General features: G+C 41.1%; 1 protein-coding gene and 1 long non-coding RNA gene across 3 annotated transcripts in view; one reads left to right on the forward strand and one right to left on the reverse strand.

Moving 5' to 3' along the window:
- Positions 1–13,163, reverse strand: LOC149319233 (uncharacterized). 2 transcript variants are annotated; one of them, XR_016280164.1, is made up of 3 exons: positions 13,141–13,163; positions 5,124–5,206; positions 1–172 (listed from the first exon to the last, which is right to left on the reverse strand). It is a non-coding gene; the product is annotated as an uncharacterized LOC149319233 (long non-coding RNA). The 2 variants fall into 2 exon arrangements; XR_016280163.1 differs by lacking the exon at positions 13,141–13,163 and adding an exon at positions 5,847–6,181.
- Positions 9,593–18,593, forward strand: part of LOC149319234 (sperm axonemal maintenance protein CFAP97D1-like) — a 27,032-nt gene continuing 18,031 nt past the window's right edge. Inside the window, exon 1 of the mRNA XM_089511341.1 lies at positions 9,593–9,695. The gene's annotated coding sequence lies outside the window, so the exon portion shown is untranslated. The remainder of the gene's footprint in view (positions 9,696–18,593) is intronic.

Raw genomic sequence — 18,593 nt, forward strand, 5'->3', positions numbered from 1 at the left:
TTCTGGAACAACCTTATTTGATTTTATTTTTTAAATCCTGTCCTGAATACTGAAATGAAACACAGATTCTTGTTATTTTTCTCTTGGATTCACCCATTGCTCCACTTGATCCTAAAGTCAGTGTGACTGCGCCCTCTGCTGGGAGGATGCAGAATCTCTTTGTGTCTGGAACCTGTGTAGCAAAAACATGAACTACAGTCAGCCCTTCTTATACACTGATTTTTTTTATACACGGATTCAAGCATCCACGGTTTGAAAATGTTTTTAAAAAAGCATAAATTTCAAATATCAAACCTTGATTTTCCATTTTTTATAAGGGGCACCATTTTGCTATGTCATATTTAATGGGACTTGAGCATCCACGAGGGATTTTGTTATACACAGGGGATCTTGGAACCAAACCCCAGAGTATAACAAAGGTCCTCTGTACTACGATATATACTCATGTGTAAGTCTAGAAATGTTAGTCAAAAAATTGACCGATAAAACCCAAGTTAACTTATCCATGGGTCAATATAAGTACTGTGCTTTATCTCCTATTAAAAAAGGAATCATCCACTGGTGAAAGGCAAAAGCATAATCTGTCTTGCAAGCACTGACCCCTCTCTATTTTCTCATCCATCCAGCTTTTAATATGAGCACTAGAGCAATTTGGTAAGTTCTTTAGCATTGTCTTCCTTTGACCTTTTGATTCTTTGTTACATGCTCCTAAGTTTTACCTTTGGCATATCCACGAGTCATATCAAAATCCATAATTTTGGCCCCAGAACTTGCCCTTGACTTATACATAAGGTCAATTTATAGTTGAGTATATATGGTAGTTACCAGTTCAAAAGCAGAGACCATTGCTTTTACAAGACCATTGTGAGAAACTGGCACCAATTACAGCACTACATTTGTCATGCATTTTGTTTGTAATAAATGCTGTGAGGTGTTTTTGTAGATTTTCTTCTAATTTTAAAGGAGATAGATATTTCATACAATTATTTCATTTACTGCACTACATTTCATCTGACTGTATTTATTATTTCAAACTATTTAAACAAACCGCCTTAGAAAACTAATAAGTTAAAAAACAACCATGATTTTTAACCTCTCAAACAAACCACATTAAAACAGCAGACCAGCAAATCAGAACAACTACTATTAGAAGCTACAAACAAACAAAAACATTAAAAGGCCTATGTAAATAGGAAAGTCCCATACCTTCCAACATCACAGATGAAATCTAGGACACAAGTGGTCAAGCAACAGCAGAACGTGGACAAGATGGGGAAATTATTAATAAAGAAGAGTACACAGGGACGTAGCCAAGGGGGGGGGGGGGGTTGGGGTCCGGACCCCCCCCCTTCCATTAGAAAAATGAATGGTGTGTGCTGCTGCGCCACCGCACTCAAGCCCCATTATAATGGTGGCATAGTCTGGACCCCCCACTTCCTAAAATCCTAGCTACGTCCCTGGAGTACACAGCTAGGATAGGCTGCAGCAGTTTTCTTTTACCAAAGTCTACTGGGAAGAGGATCCTGCTCTTCCTCCCCTTCTTGCTGATTTAACTGAGTGCAAACTACTTTTGTACTTTGAACTCAGTTTGCAGAAACTGAAGTAAGATGAGGATGAAAGCAAAAAATGGGATGAGGAGAGAGAAACTGGGACATTTTAAGGGCATCTGAAAAAAATGGAATGGCAGTGGATTAATTAGAACTGATTTGTCTCTGCCAAACTGAGACAACTGAAGAGTATGTTTGTCTGGTGCTGAAAAGATACTGGCAAAGCCACTGGGAGAGTTTTATTGAGAAAGAGTGTCGCATAGCCATGAAACTCATTATCACTATCTGGTCATTATCTTTCAACTTAATCTGTTCCACTGGATTTTTGTGAGAAGAGCTACAGTAATGACTCTAGCTCTTAGAGGAAGGATAAAATTGTGGTATGCATGCCAGTAAATAAGAAAACATAAGTTTTAAAATGCCTTCTTGCTGGTCACTACATATTGAACTTCAGTCTGAGTTGTACTGAGTGGTGAACATTTATTAAAATCTCAGAGATTCAACTTGTGTATCCAGTTGGCATTAATAACAGGAATCAGGTCCTTAAAAGCTAGAAAAATTCAGAGGGCATCTACATAAGTGGGCAGATTCATAGGAGAAGGATGTTTCAGACATCTGTGTGTTGAAATATGTATGAATTGGAAATGTAACACCACTTAAAATATGCTTGGAAATTAGACTAGCAATCAGTGCTTCTGGTGTATGTTCAGTATGGCCTGTTCCAATAAATAGCTTGGCAGCACAATTTTGGACCAAGGGAAGTTTCTGAGAACTCTTCAAAAGTAGTGTCATCACATACAATGTGATATTCCTGTCTGTATTTGTTGTTTACTAGCATCAGGCTTTTTGTCCAGGTAGATCAGCAACTGATGGAAGAAGCTTTGTGCCATTGGGACACATAAGAATGGAGGGCTGGATCTAGCAGCATGCCCACCCTGGGAACCTGACAATTTAGAATAGTCCAGAATATGTTGAAAACCATTTCCATGACTCATCCCAGCAGCCACCAAGAACACATCCACTTACTTGGCCTCATGTTCTGAACATATTCACTTACTGGCCTCATGTTCATGAATGAAGAAGGAATAGAGGCTTATTGAAACAGTATGCTTCCATTCTGAAATTAGTACAAACGTGGTGGGACAGCAAGCTAGTGTGATAAAGTCCTCAGAGGTGGAGTAACAAACAGCTTCATTTATATACCGCTTCATACAGCCTAAGCAGTGTCTAAGTGGTTTACAACTGTAAGCTGATTTGCCCCCAACAATCTGGGTACTCATTTTAGCGACCTCAGAAGGATGCAAGCCTGAGTCGAGCTTGAGCCCTTTTCCTGGTATTGAACTCGCAACCTTGTATTTTTTGAGTGAGTGGCTGCAGTACAGGCATTTAACCACTGCGCCACCGGGCTAAAACGGCCAAAAGAGGAGGAACCAGCTCAAGCACCACTAAACAACTGTTCTCCAAGGCCAATTTTGTGTTTCTTCCCCAGCCCTGAAGCCCCAAACCCATGAGTCGCAGACCCAGGCCAATATTGTCAGCCCAGGGATCTAGTTCTAACATTGGAGTGGCACATCCTTCTTCAGGATCTCCACAGATTTTAGATCTGGAGGGATGCCCAACATGAGCTTTTAGAGAGACAAAACAATGGCGGGATACATACCGCCCTATAGTACGTCTTCTATACGTACTAGGGTTAGGAAGGGGCGGTGCTTCCGCACCCCCCTAACCCTAGTACGTATAGAATACGTACAAGATGGCGGCGCCCCTTCCACATGGGCGCCGCCATCTTTGCGTATCGGACGCTGAGCGTCCGTACGCGTCGCGCCGCTTGTGACGTAGCGAGCGCGCCCCTGGCGCCTCGCTACGTCGCAAACGCGACGAAAAAAGAAGCTCCATTTTGGAGCTTCTTTTTCGGTCCGCGCGGGAGTCGGGCCGTCTGAAGGCTCCGGCTCCCCCGCGGACCTACTGGCGGCGGCGGCAGAGCGCCGCAAAGTGGCGGTATGTACCCCGCCCATGCTAGGCTCCAACCAAAGGACTCTCCCTTTAAAACAAGATGGGCAAACACTAGGTAGGAGGCTGCATGTGGTTCCTCCAGATTTTGGTCCAGAATTGGCCATTAGCACACCACAGGTCAATATTATAAAGAACAAAACGGACTGGGTTTTGTGGAGAAGATAGTAGACATGGAATTATGTGACCCTGTCTAATTATATGGTACATCCTCTTGGCCCGTTGAAGTTGCCTAGCTCTGTTTTAAATCTTCCAACTTTGTAGATATATGTGGATCCTAAGAGAGAGAGAGAGTCACTCTAGCTCAAGGGAATGAAAAGCTTCAAGTAAGCTTCTGACTGAGAGTCCTTTCATTTGTTGTTGTTGTTGTGTGCCTTCAAGTTGTTTCTGACTTATGGCAACCCTAAGGCAACTTTTTCACCAGATTTTCTGGGGTTGAGAGGGTGTCACTTGCCCAAGATCACCCAGCAGGTTTCCATGGTTCAGAAGGGAATCAAACCCCAATCTCTCGAGTCCTAGCCCTACACCTAGACCAAACCACTATGCCATGCAATTTGTCAGTCCTTTCATATTGCACAATTATAACACTATGATTCCACTTTAAGTGCCATGGCTGGATCCTATAGACTCCTGAGATATGTGGTTTGGTGAAGTACTACAGGGGCTCTCTGGCTGAACATTCTAAATGTTGTTGTTATGTGCCTTCAAGTTGTTTCCAACAAATGGTGACTGTAAGGCGAATCTATCTGGGATTTTCTGGGGCTGAAAGTGTGTGACTCACCCAAGGTCCCCCAATGGGTTTCCATGGCTGAGTGGGGAACTGAACCCTGATCTCCAGAGTTAGCCAGTGCTCAAACCACTGCAGCACATTGACATGCTAAATATCTCATTCTAAACTGAAGATACTAGGATTCCATAGGAGTTTGCCATGGCAATAAAAATGAAATCATGGCATTATAACTATGTAGTGTGAAAGGGGCCCTTTTGGAGTATATTGTTCACCCAGAGCTTTCCCATGTATTCCAGGGGCTAAAAACTCATCTGCAGTTTGGAAGTATCAAAACTACTCCAAATTAAAGCTTTGTTGAATGAATTGCTGAGAGAATATTTGTAACATCACCCAAACATCCCAGAATACTATCTAAATAGTACTCTTATTATCACCTTCAGCTGTGGATATGCAACAACTAGAGTTAAGCAGCATATTAAACTCAAGAGATTGTTTGCAAAAATATTATCCTAGAGGAAATCATATCCCTTCACACAAGTGATGGACAGCATAATGCCAGGGAACATAATCACTAGTTATTGGGAAGAATTTGGATTTGAGCCCTGTGTCTTTTTTTAGGATATTGTTTGTTTTCTTTAGGTTTTTCCCCCCCTTTTAATTACATGTTTTCCATCAGTTACTGGGACTATAATTGCATATTACACCGATAAATTTCAGATGTTTCTCATTTGTGTCAATTATGCAATCTAATCACTGTAGAGAAAACAAATCACAGATATAACCTAATACTGGTATATATAGATAAGCAAATAGCCTGGGAACTCAGCCATACCCACCTAGATTCTGAAGCATGCCACCTGCTGGAAATGATGAAATTACACTGTTGTGTTCCAGTCCCAAAGACTCCAGGTGCAGTCTCCTGTGGAAGAAACATAACAACCATACATAAACCCAAATGCCTGCAGTGTTTCACACATGGTTCCAAATATTTCATCTTCAGGAAGATTTTCTTCTTATCACATTTGTCTAAAAGGACCCCGATACAAAGAAGGGTTGGGCAAAGTGCATTCCAGCATTGCCTGTTCTTTCATATTCAATCAAAAAAGGAAAGTGTAGATTGCAATGCCAGCAGGATCTGCGGACACATCTATGGACTGCAAAAGTGGGGTATAAATTAGTTATTTATTTAATATTTTTAAGTGTTTTTATAAATTTTGCATTGCCTCGGGAGCCCTGGTGGGTTGAGAGGCAATAAATAAATGCCTTGAATAAATAAAGTATGGGTATAATGGTGATATTGCTCTATTTGTTTTTTCAGAGAGAAAGAGAGAGAAATCAGCCTTCCCGTTGCACTTCCTCCACAGACAGTCTTCTCCATTGTCTGCGCATGTAGGGAAGACTGCTTGAATATGCATATATAGGTGGGTGGGTGATGTTGCACCAAGGAAAAAATAGGAATAAGCACCATTACAGTTTATCACCTCTGCTTTTTAAAAAAATTAGCACCTTGGTGTAAAAGTAGCAGATTTCTGTGCACAGAAAAATCAATTCATATATACCAGGCAACTTGAGGTAAGCTTCCATTGATGCCCTGTCTCCTCAGTGTTGCAGCTCCAACCCAAGTTGAAATTGACTAGTTTGTGTGGAGAGCCAGCATGGTATAGTGGTTTGAAAATTGGACTATGACTCTGGAGAGCAGGGCTCAAAACCCAGCTTGGACATGGAAACTCACTGGGTGACCTTGGGCAAGTCACACACTCTCAGCCTCAGAGGATGGCAATAGCAACTCTCCTCTGAAGAAACTTGTCAAGAAAACCCCATGGCTTGCTTTAGGATCACCATAAGTTGGAAATGACTTGAAGGCAAATAACAACAACAAATGTGGGAGAGAACTGATCTTTTCAAGCACATGAATTTATTGCTTACTATTTAATCTCTAAGGAGAGGGTGTTTTTTTTTTTTAAAAATTATAAAACCATTAAAATGAGGCATGAATGGGGTTAGAAGGGAATTGGGGTAGAGACATCTTGAGAGGGATTGGTGTCAGGCTCCCAATTGCCACCCCCAAACAACAAGAGGCTGTGCTTCTAAAAAGTAACAGCTTTATTGAAAGGTAAAGGTATAGGCAACAGAAGTGACTTCTTTGTCAGGAATGAAGATACATAGTTACAGATGGGTTATATAGTCCCATGAGCAGACCCACCCCCATAAAGCAATAAAGTTAATTAATTGGATCAGTCTTTCCCGTGCAGTGAGGAATCTCCACCCTGATGACGTAGTGTCCTCTCGTCCGGGCTCTCTGGCCTGTTCTCAAAACAATTAAGTTCTCACCAAGCGTTATCTCCTCCTTGCACCTGTGGCCTTGAAACCCAGACATCTCTCACTACTGAACTAAGTATTATAAAACCTTAACAACCTATGAGTATATGTAAGAATGGTTATATATCCCATCAACCCACAACCCAACATACATGGCAGCATATAAAGCATAACAACAACATATATTAACATCATGAACATATTACTATAACAGCCTATAAGTAGTAGCATTAACTCCTAAGGTTTAACTCACCCCTCCCAACACAAGAGCAGTCTCTGCCTGGCTGGGTAACTCCCTAACATTGTAACATTCCAATCCTAATAAGCAAGCACAGAAGCTAGCCATCTATCTATCACCTTCTAGTACATTCTAACTAACCAATATATATCAAACCCATTATGTCCTTAATCAAATAATATCTAAACAAAACCCTAAACTAATAATCCCTCTGACAGAACCCCCAAATGAATATATAAATGACAAATGAATATATGAATGCAGGGGAGTTCTGACAATTGGACTCTTCTGCTTTGATTGTCATCATGATCAAATGTATGGTTAAAATAGATTCCTGGAAAAAAGTTCAGGTAAGAACAAACTACTGTGGAAAAGGAGCAGACATCATGTGATGGGAAACCATCTTTAGATTGTCATTTTTAAAAACACAGTATGTTAAGCAACAAATTCCACCATGGTACTGTCTTACTGTGGTGGTAGAACTGCATGCACCAATGGCACAAAATACTATGTTGCTGGTAGCACTGCTGTTGGTAGGGTCTCCTACATGTCTGACAGACCTTTCCTGAGGAACCAGAATGAATCGGTCAAACAGCTACTGGGCAGCAGCAGTAGTGGGAGGTGACACGGCAGAGGATCTCTTAGAGACAACAATAGTGGTACTGTACTTTAGATAACTTATGTTAGTACTGTGCAGAAGGGGGCACCAATAAATCACTTCTCAATGGCTTTTACCATGAAGACCCAATCTGAAAGCAAGAAGTGGTACTGGAAGATGAGACACACAGGTCAGAAGACAGACCATAGATTTTCCATACCTTGGCTCAATCATTAATCCAAATGGAGACTTCAGTCAAGAAAGGGAGAACAATAACTTAGAAAGGCAGCTATGAAAAACTAGACAATAACCTCACAATGTAAACATATATCTTTAATAGCAAAGTCAGATTGCCCATACCATGTGATTAACAAAGAATGGTACAGAAGTGAAGCTGTTCTTATCTGGATTTGCACACTTTTCTAATTTCTGTTTGGTTATGAAAGCAAAACAGTGAAGAAAGCTGATAGGAAGAGAATCAACTCATTTGCAATGTGATGCTGGAGGAGAATTCTATGGATGCCACAGACTGCCAAAAAGTCAAATAAACAGGTCAAATGAAGTTTGAACTACGGTATCTTTAGAAGCCAACATGCTTAAACTGAGACTGGCATACTTTGGACTTATGATATTTCATGATTCATTAGAATAGACAATAATGCTTGGTAGGGTGGATGTCAGTGGGAAAAGAGGAGGACTGCATTACAGATGGATAGACTCACGTCTTGGAAATCATAGCCCTGAATCTGTAAGATCTGAGCAGTGCTGTTGACAACAGGGTGACTTGGAGGTCCATCATTCATAGGGTTGCCTTAATGACAAACAACACAACAAGAAACAGCCACTTCATGACACATTTGCCTGTGAGACCCTCAAAATAGAAAATTTTATTTATTGATTTTTAATTGGACTCCCACAAACTTCAGGCCTGTGGTACAAAACACAAGGTCCTCCCATTCACCTCATCATTGCCTGAATGCACAGAAGAGAGCAGAAGGCAAAACACAAGCCAGCACTTGAATCACGTCATTTTACCTCTGCCATTCAGTGAGGTCACACGCTAGTAACTGTAAAAGCAATTTTACAGCTACAATTGCAACTGCAAAATGAATGACCAGTTACAATCATGACATAATACAGCCTGGACTTCATTACTGGGAAGGGAACTAATTATACATATATTGTTGCTTGTAATTAGTAAAATTCAAGTTCTGAAGAAAAGATGGCCAGTGACATTTTTAGATGGTAGAGATAGGAATCTTGTTCTCAAGATTCAAGAAGTAATCATAGTGTCTCAGAACAAGGTCATGTTTGGAATGCTAAGCTCAGTTCTGGGAAGTTGCCAGAATCTTGAAGATGAAGTTTGTCAATATATTGCCTTGATAATGAGGTCTGTGCTGGATTAATTCCATGTCTGGATTTGCTGCAGCTTTTAAACCAGCAAAGAGATAACCACTACTACTATTACCCTGTGTATCTCCAGGTGTTAGGTTAGAGGTAGTAAATTTGGGAGGCATGAGGCATTCTTTTCTGCAGACACTGGTTTGTGGAAGAACAACTCATTTTGAACAATACATCAGCTAACCCAGTATGTGGCCAGTCTAGTTCCATTTTAAAAAACTGTCATTCTCTAACAGGGACACGTTTCCAATTATGGAGTATTTATACTTAGGCCCAGAAGTATATAGAAATATAGTCAGCCCTCCTTATCTACAGATTCAACCATCCACAGCTTGAAAATATTCACAAAAAAAACAATTCTAAAAAGCAAACTTTGATTGTTGCCATTTTATATAAGGGACATAATTTTACTGTTGTTGTTGTTGTTGTTGTTGTTGTTGTTATTTAGTGCCCACAAGTCAACCCCAATTCATGGTGACCTTGTGGATAAGACCTCTCTGTGGTGCACAGAACACCCAGCTGACCAATCAGAAGGCAGCTAAGGTCCAGCCAATAGGATGTGGGCTGGGACCTTTGAACAGTCCATGTGTCCGTTGGTTTGGGCAGTTGGAATGTTGACAGTTGGGATTTGAATTGAATTGAAAAACCATGATAACAAGTTCACATCATTGATACTATATACAATTTTATTTTTAAATAAACTTTTGTTATTGTTTAAAGGAATACGTGGCCTGAGTTTTAAAACACAAACACACGCTACTATACCTTAAAGACAAGAATAGGATGTCACATAATTTGGTGGCAGCAGTGGGATGATAAGACCCAGGGTGCTGTCATCAATTAAATTAAGTGGTAGGGCATAATACTTTATACTTAGGTACAGAAGTATATAGAAATATAGTCAGCCCTCCTTATCTACAGATTCAACCAGCCACAGCTTGAAAATATTCACAAAAAAGCAATTCTAAAAAGCAAACTTTGATTGTTGCCATTTTATATAAGGGACATAATTTTACTGTTGTTGTTGTTGTTGTTGTTATTTAGTGCTCACAAGTCAACCCCAATTCAGGGTGACCTTGTGGATAAGACCTCTCCAAGACCCCTGTTCTCCACTGCTCTACTTAGGTCCTGCAAATTCAGTTCCATGACTTCCCTGGCTGAGTCTGGCAATCCATCTGACATGCGACTTTCCTCTCTTTATACTACCCTCTCCCTTTATTTTATTTTCTAATGAGTCTTGCCTTCTCATAATGTGACCAAAATACAATAGCCTCAGTTTGATCATCTAAGCTTCCAAGGAGATTTCAGGCTTGATATGTTGAAGGAGCTATTTGTGTTGTTTTGTTTGTTTGTTAGGGCTCTCTATGATATCCTCAGCACTCTTCTCCAGCATCCTTATTAAGAGAAATAGGCCAAACAGGAAAGGAGGAGGAATAGCACTATATGTCAGAGATATTTACACCAGTGAAGAGATCCTGGACATCAATCATGGAAGCCAGGTGGAGAGCATCTGGATAAGAATCAAAGGGGAGGGAAACAACAAGAGTGTTACGGTGGGAGTCTACTACAGACCCCCAAGTCAGACTGAGGAATTGGATGATATCTTTCTAGAACAGATGACCACACAGTCAGAAAAGAGAGATGTAGTAGTGATGGGCGACTTCAACTATCCTGATATTTGCTGGAAGTCAAACTCAGCAAAATCCTCAAGGTCTAGCAAATTCCTCACTTGCCTGGAAGACAATTTCATGGTCCAAAAGGTGGAAGAGGCAACAAGGGGGTCAGCTATTTTAGATTTGATCCTAACCAACAAGGATGACTTGGTTAATGGGGTGCAAGTGGTGGGATCATTAGGTGGAAGTGACCATGTTCTCCTGGAGTTTGTAATACAGTGGAAAGGAGAAGCCAGGCAGAGTCAGAAACGCATCCTAGACTTTAGGAGAGCAGATTTCAGTAAACTTAGAGAAGTATTGAGGGCGATTCCATGGTCAGAAATACTAAAAGATAAAGGAGTTCAGGACGGATGGGACTTTCTCAAAAGGGAGATACTGAAGGCATAATTTCAAACAGTTCCAGTGAGAAAGAAAAATGGGAGGTGTCTCAAGAAACCAGGATGGATGACTAAGGAACTTTCAGCCGAGCTAAGTTTGAAACGGAACATGTATAAGAAATGGAAAAAGGGGGAAATCACGAAAAAGGAATTCAAAGAAATAGCATGCATGTGTAGGGGTAAAGTCAGAAAAGCTAAAGCGCAGAATGAACTCAGGCTTGCTAGAGAGGTTAAGAACAATAAAAAGGGCTTTTTTGGATATGTCCGCAGCAAGAGGAAGAAGAAGGAAACGGTAGGGCCACTGCGTGGAGAAGATGGCAAAATGCTAACAGGAGATAGAGAAAAGGCAGAATTACTCAACACCTTCTTTGCCTCAGTCTTCTCAGAAAAGGCAAAGGGTGCTCAACCTGAGGATAATGGAGCAGAGGACAGAATAGGGGAATTTCAGCACAGAATAAGTAAAGAGATAGTAGAGGAACACCTTGTTAATCTAAATGAATTTAAGTCTCCGGGACCAGATGAACTCCATCCAAGGGTATTAAAAGAACTGGCAAAAGTAATATCGGAGCCATTGGCAATCATATTTGAAAACTCCTGGAGAACAGGAGAGATCCCAGCTGACTGGAGGAGGGCAAACGTTGTCCCCATCTTCAAAAAGGGGAAAAAAGAGGATCCCAACAATTATCGTCCAGTTAGTCTGACATCAGTTCTAGGAAAGATTCTGGAGCAGATCATTAAACAGAGAGTCTGTGAACATCTAGAAGGCAATGCCATAATCACAAAATGTCAACATGAGTTTCAGAGAAACAAGTCATGCCAGACAAATCTAATCTCTTTCTTTGATAAAATTACCAGCTTGGTAGATGAAGGGAATGCTGTGGATATAGTATATCTTGATTTCAGTAAGGCCTTTGACAAGGTTTCCCATGACATTCTTGCAAACAAGCTTGTAAAATGTGGGCTAGACAAAGGAACTGTTAAATGGATCTGTAATTGGTTGACCGGCCGAACCCAAAGGGTGCTCAACAATGGCTCCTTTTCATCCTGGAGAGAGGTGACCAGTGGGGTCCCACAGGGCTCTGTCCTGGGCCCAGTGCTATTCAACATCTTTATCAATGACCTGGATGACAGAATTGGGAGCATACTTATCAAATTTGCAGATGACACCAAATTAGGGGGAATAGCTAATACCCCAGAGGACAGGATCAAGATTCAAAATGACCTGAACAGACTAGAAAGCTGGGCCAAAGCTAACAAAATGAAATTCAACACAGAGAAATGTAAGGTATTGCACTTAGGGCGGAAAAATAAAATGCACAGATATAGGATGGGTGACACCTGGCTGAATGAAACTACGTGTGAAAGGGATCTAGGAGTCCAAGTAGACCACAAGTTGAACATGAGTGAACAGTGTGATGCGGCAGCTAAAAAGGCCAATGCTATTTTAGGCTGCATCAATAAAAGTATAGTGTCTAGATCAAGAGAAGTAATAGTGCCACTGTATTCTGCTTTGGTCAGGCCCCACCTAGAATATTGTGTCCAGTTCTGGGCGCCACAATTCAGAAAGGACATTGAGAAACTGGAGCGTGTCCAAAGGAGGGCGACAAAAATGGTGAAGGGTCTGGAAACCATGCCCTATGAGGAACGACTTAGGGAGCTGGGGATGTTTAGAGAAAAGAAGGTTAAGAGGTGATATGATAGCCCTGTTTAAATATTTGAAAGGATGTCATATTGAGGAGGGAGCAAGCTTGTTTTCTGCTGCTTCAGAGAACAGGACCCGGAACAATGGATGCAAGCTACAGGAAAAGAGATTCCACCTGAACATTAGGAGGAACTTCCTGACAGTAAGGGCTGTTCAACAGTGGAATGCACTTCCTCGGAAGGTGATAGAGTCTCCTTCCTTGGAGGTCTTTAAACAGAGGCTGGATGGCCATCTGTCAGGGATGCTTTGATTTGGATTTCCTGCATGGCAGGGGGTTGGACTGGATGGCCCTAGTGGTCTCTTCCAGCTCTACGATTCTATGATTCTATGATTCTATGATCACATTTCATATAAGTTGATTTTCCTCTTATCCACTTTTTTCACCATTCAGCTCCCACATCTGTATGTGGTGATGGGGAATGCAATGGCTTGCAATTCTAACTTTTTCATGATTCTATGATTCTATGATTTAGTGCTGAGTTGAATTAATGAAATTTTATTATGGTCAGGGACCAATACATTAGTGCTAAGTTGTATTTCTTTACTTTTTAGGATCTTGGCTAGTTCTTTCATAGTTGTCCTTCCCATTCATAGTTTTCTTATTCCTTGACTTCAGTCACTATTGTGTTTAATATTTGATCCTAAGTATGAGAACTTCCGGATCCCTCTGCATAAGGTAAAATCTGTGTGTACTGGAGCCCCATTAGAAGTAATGGGGCTCGCAGCAGCCCATTACTTCTTTTGGGGTGCACGAGAGGCTTTTCTGGCGCAGCTTTCAGCGTATGAAAGCCGCGTATGCTGATAGCCACATATGCTGAACGCCACATATGCCATGCCCACGTAAAATGGGGGCGCACTGTATTTAGATTTCCTCATTGTCTAGGTTCAATTTATGTATTTTCTCCATGGTAATTTTTCTCTTTACGTTCAGCATTAACTTGCCTTTGCACTTTCACCTTTGCTTTTCCTTGGTAATTGTTCCAAATCTTCAGTATCTACAGATTTTGGTATCCACGGGAGGGCCTGAAACTAACCCCAACAGATACCAAGGACCCACTGTATGAACATGTATATAATGTATGTAAATTGGAAATAAAAATATCGTCATCCAAATTGGAAATATTTAAGAGATATTTTAGACCCCCGAACTTGGAGAGGATAAAAAGTATGGGGGGTGGGGGTGGGTGGGTTGGAACTGTTTATTATATCCTGTTTAAACTTTGTTAGAGATCATCAGCATTCTCAGAGGACAGATATGTGTGATTATCTGTTCTCTTTCATGTGTGAAGATTCCAATTTAGAGGAAGGAAGAACTAGTTTAGACATGTTTTTGAACACATGTACCATGAATCCAGCCTTTCAACTGTGGAATGCCATTAACTGAAACAGGAAAGCTCTAGTGTGAAATATTGCTGTAAATGTGCTGCGCTGTGTCACATCGTGCAGCAGTTTACCACATCAAACGCTGCCTTAATGTTCTGAGAAATTAAAGAACCAGAAAGAGCAAGGGAGAGAAAGCACTAGGCTTAGCATTCTTGACAGGCATTTAATCTTTTTCTCCTTCCTACAAAATGTTCCTATCCCATCAGGCAGATTCATTAAATATACACAAGACATGTGGCTAGGGAGACCGTTCTTCTGCATGAGGCCAGAACTACAGCAGAATAGAAAATCTAGTATGCTTTATGAGTGAGGTGATAACTTGGCCAGAGTAGAAAATAGTAGGAAGAGCCTAGAGAAATTGGGCATGTCAAAGGGAGTAGTGAGATAGAACCGGATGTACCATCAATGGCCCCATAATGAAAACTGGCAGGATTTACAAAAACATTGACTCAGGCAAGGAGGATGTAGGTTCAGACCCTCAAAGCCATGTAAAACATTGGAGAAAAATGGAAAATATTTGGAAAAATAGTATTATTAAAAATGATTATACAAGAAGCCATTATACCGTTATACCATTTAAAAACTTGCAGCCTTTTGTATAAGATAAATTGTTACAATTTACAACAGGTTTGGAAAAACTGAAGGAAAAAAAAGATTCTTAAGTATGGTCATTCCTCCTCTCAATTCCCATTTACTGCATTTCTTTTTCTAAAATTGTGCTGCTCTTATGTTCTGCACATTGTGCTGAACTTTCTGCATCTTTCCCCTTTAAGGTCTCTTTATTTCCCTAGGGATCATTGCACTATGAATGGCATTAGTATAATCAAGTTGTTGAGTCTGACTTCCTCCATGGGACTTTCCAGCAGCCCACAGTTCTTTTCTCTTTGAGATGGCCTTTCATTTCCCTGTCTGGCAAGATCTTGGGAACTATTCTCAGGACTAATCTTGGAGATTAGAGAGCAGAGTTTCTTTGCTATCCCCTCCCACATCCTTCTGAATAGAGAGCATCTGTTAAGAAAATGTTCCACAGTTTCCTTCTGGGATTGATGACTGAAGGCAATTCAGTGTCTATGTTCTGTTAACCAAGGTCTGCCCCTCTGCACCCCTCTTCTTGCTCAGTATCAAGTTAATATCAAAAGGGATGTTTAGGGCATGTAGCTGAGAGGGAGCCTCCAGTCATACCATAAAATAAGATCTGTGACCATGGACTCTGCATAACCCTATCATTGATAGGAGTGATGGTGGGTAACAGACCTTTACAAGTGAACAAACATCCAAGAATTCGTGCCTCTGGGAACAATATCCCATTGTCCAGAGATATTTGCACCATTTGTCCGGCCATTCACAATTTCTCTTCTCATTCTTCTCACCTGGAAACTTCATCTTAACCCCAAAATCTCCCCCTGGGTATGTTTTGCCCTATAAATATGCCTGCTCAGGCACCCCCAATTCAGTCTAGAAAGCTGGGCCAAAGCTAACAAAATGAAATTCAACATGGAGAAATGTAAGGTACTGCACTTATGAAATGCACAGATATAGGATGGGGGACACCTGGCTGAACGAGACTACATGTGAAAGGGATCTAGGAGTCCATGTAGACCACAAGTTGAACATGAGTCAATAGTGTGATACGGCAGCTAAAAAGGCCAGTGCAATTTTAGGCTGCATCAATTGAAGTATAGTGTCTAGATCAAGGGAAGTAATAGTGCCACTATATTCTGCTTTGGTCAGGCCCCACCTGGAATACTGTGTCCAGTTCTGGGCACCACAATTCAAAAAGGATGTTGAGAAATTGGAGCATGTCCAAAGGAGGGCAACTAAAATGGTGAAGAGTTTGGAAACTGGGGAGCTGAGGGTATTTAGCCTGGAGAAGAGAAGGTTAAGAGGTGATATGATAGCCCTGTTTAGATATTTGATGGGATGTCATATTGAGGAGGGAACAAGCTCGTTTTCTGCTGCTCCAGAGACTAGAACATGTAACAATGGATGCAAGCTACAGGAAAAGAGATTCCACCTCAACATTAGGAGGAACTTCCTGACAGTAAGGGCTGTTCGACTGTGGAACACAGTCCCTTGGAGAGTGGCGGAGTCTCCCTCCTTGGAAATCTTTAAACAGAGGCTGGATGGCCAGATTTGCACCAGATTTAATGTACGGTTCCTCTAACATGTAGGAATAAATAATTTTCTTCACATCTGTAACAGTATTGTGTTGATATTATTCAGTAAATTCAGATTTCAATTGTCATTGTTTAGCAACCTTATTTAGCTAATCCATATGCATACTTGAAGGCTTGGGTGAACTTGGAAGCTGGCCACTGTTTCTCAGTCTAACCTGTTGTTGCTGCTGCTGCTGCTGCTATTGTGTACCTTCAAATCATTTCTGACTTATGGCAACTCTAAGGCAAGCCTATCACAGGGTTTTCCTGGTAAGATTTGTTCAGAGGAGGTTTTGCCAGTCTCCTCATCTGAGGCTGGAGAGAGTGTAACTTGTGTAAGGTCACTCAGTGTGTTTCCATGGCCAAGTGAGGATTCAACTCTGGTCATAGTCCAAAGTGCAAACCACTATATCACACTGGCTCTGTAGTCTAACCTACCTCACAGGATCATTATGAAGGTAAAATGGATGAGGTGAGATTCATGTACACATTACCCTCTGCTTCTTGGACAAATGAAGTGATGAAAATGTAATAATGCAAAAAAATTAAATAAATAACATGAATGTGTTATTTATTTATTGCGTTTTCATCCTTTCTTTTCCCCAGCATGACCAAAAACTCTCTCTAGCTACCTACTTGCAGGGACAGGAAGGCAGGAGAGGAGAAGGAGGCAGTAACTCCTCCTCGCTCACCAAAAAAGAACTAAAGAACTAAAAAGATGCAAATCAAATTTGTTTTGCTTTTCTTTAAAACTTTGTCTTGAGATACAACTGACTGGAATTCCAGAACTATCCTAGACTGTTTAATACCCAAATAAACATCATTGCTGTAAGACAGGCTTTCTTGGCAGAGCCTACAGTTCCCTTGGGCTAAGTTGCACTTCCTCCCAAAGGCAACGAGAAGATGATTCCCTGGCATTATATAGGGCAGAATCAAACAAGGAAAACTTAACTGTGCCAACAGATCCATCTCCCATCCTAACAGAACAGTACAAGCAAGTTGCTAACAACAGGGTTTGCTCTCCCAGTCTGTACTCAGCCACCTCTCCACCCACCCTTCAGTAGCCAAGCTAAAGCATAAATTGATTAGCAGGGCCTATTAAACACAGTATGACCTTCTTATGCCATTGAGCAGGTGTTAACTCTTGGTTATGGGGCTGATAAGTGTTCTGAGACCTATCTGCCTACTGGCTGGGAGACACATCCACCACAACTGCTAACAGCTTTTGATGACGGGTCTTCCCGAGATGTAAACATGCTTCATTTATCTTATTCTGGTTCAGAATACAGGAGGTACTCAAAGTAGATTGAGTTGATTCTGCTTTACCAACAAAATACATTCCTCATTCTACACAAAAGTAATTATCACTTTCTAACATAGATCTGTTTCACTCTTTCAATAATAGCAAAGGCTGATAGCAACTCTAAAAATCAGACAGCACAATTTATATTTTCTGTGGTAACCATGGCAATTTGCCCTCCAGCTTCCACATAACTGGCTGACAAACTTGTGTTTTCACTAACTTGCCTCTTCCAGTTACTCCTTTGTCTCCATTATTAATATGGAGCTTGTACCAACAACCTCAAGCTCTCTCTGGAATATCAAAAATTTTACTTTTGTGAACTACAGCTTCCAGAATATTTCAGGCAGTAATAGCCATGCTGGTTGGGGGATTTTGGATGGGGGAGGAGAAAAAAATAGGACATTTTAAAAGCAGCTGGAAAAGTGGGATGGCAGAGGATTAATCAGGATTGTCACTGGCAGTTTAAGAGTATGGATTCCATGCTATGGAATCCCAAGATTGCAGCTTGAGAATGATACTCAGATTTTCAGCCAGAGAGCTCTGCTACCTCACCAAAACTGCACATTCCAGGATCCTATAAATTGTAGCAATGGCTGTTAAAATGAACCCATAGTGCGATAATTGTGTAACTTGAAAGGCCTAAAGACCTAAGGCTAGCCAAAGAAATGTTGCTGTCTGAGGTAAAGGACTTGAACACATCTCTCATTTAATGAAGACAGGGTGACCAGACTGGCAGCTGAACCTTTCTTCAACATGGTAATGGAACAGTATCCTCTGTCCAAGAGTGAAAAGTCAATGGGCTAGTTTACATAGCTCAAGGCAAACCATGAGGCAAGTAGCTTTCTTTTCCCATCACTTTGCTGCTGTCTCCCAGTGCTTCTTCTGCCTAAATAATCCAGCAAACAAATACATCAGACAAAGAAAGGCCTTGTTGCTCTGGTAACATCCTAGCCAAAACAGAAAGCCCTTTCTAGATGTCTCTTCCTGTCTAAGAAGGCCCAGGCTGAGTAGGCAAGGCTGGTCCACTATCTGAGAATACAGTACTATGCTGCCCTGGAAGATGTGACAACAACTTGTTGCTGTTGTTGGGTGCCTTCAAGTCATTTCCGACTTATGGAAAACCTAAGGTGAACCTATCATGGGTTTTCTTGGCAAA

Source organism: Sceloporus occidentalis, unplaced genomic scaffold (genome assembly GCF_023333645.1).
Source record: "Sceloporus occidentalis isolate IW3139 unplaced genomic scaffold, rSceOcc1.0.p SCAF_2, whole genome shotgun sequence".
Classification (NCBI taxonomy): domain Eukaryota; kingdom Metazoa; phylum Chordata; class Lepidosauria; order Squamata; family Phrynosomatidae; genus Sceloporus; species Sceloporus occidentalis.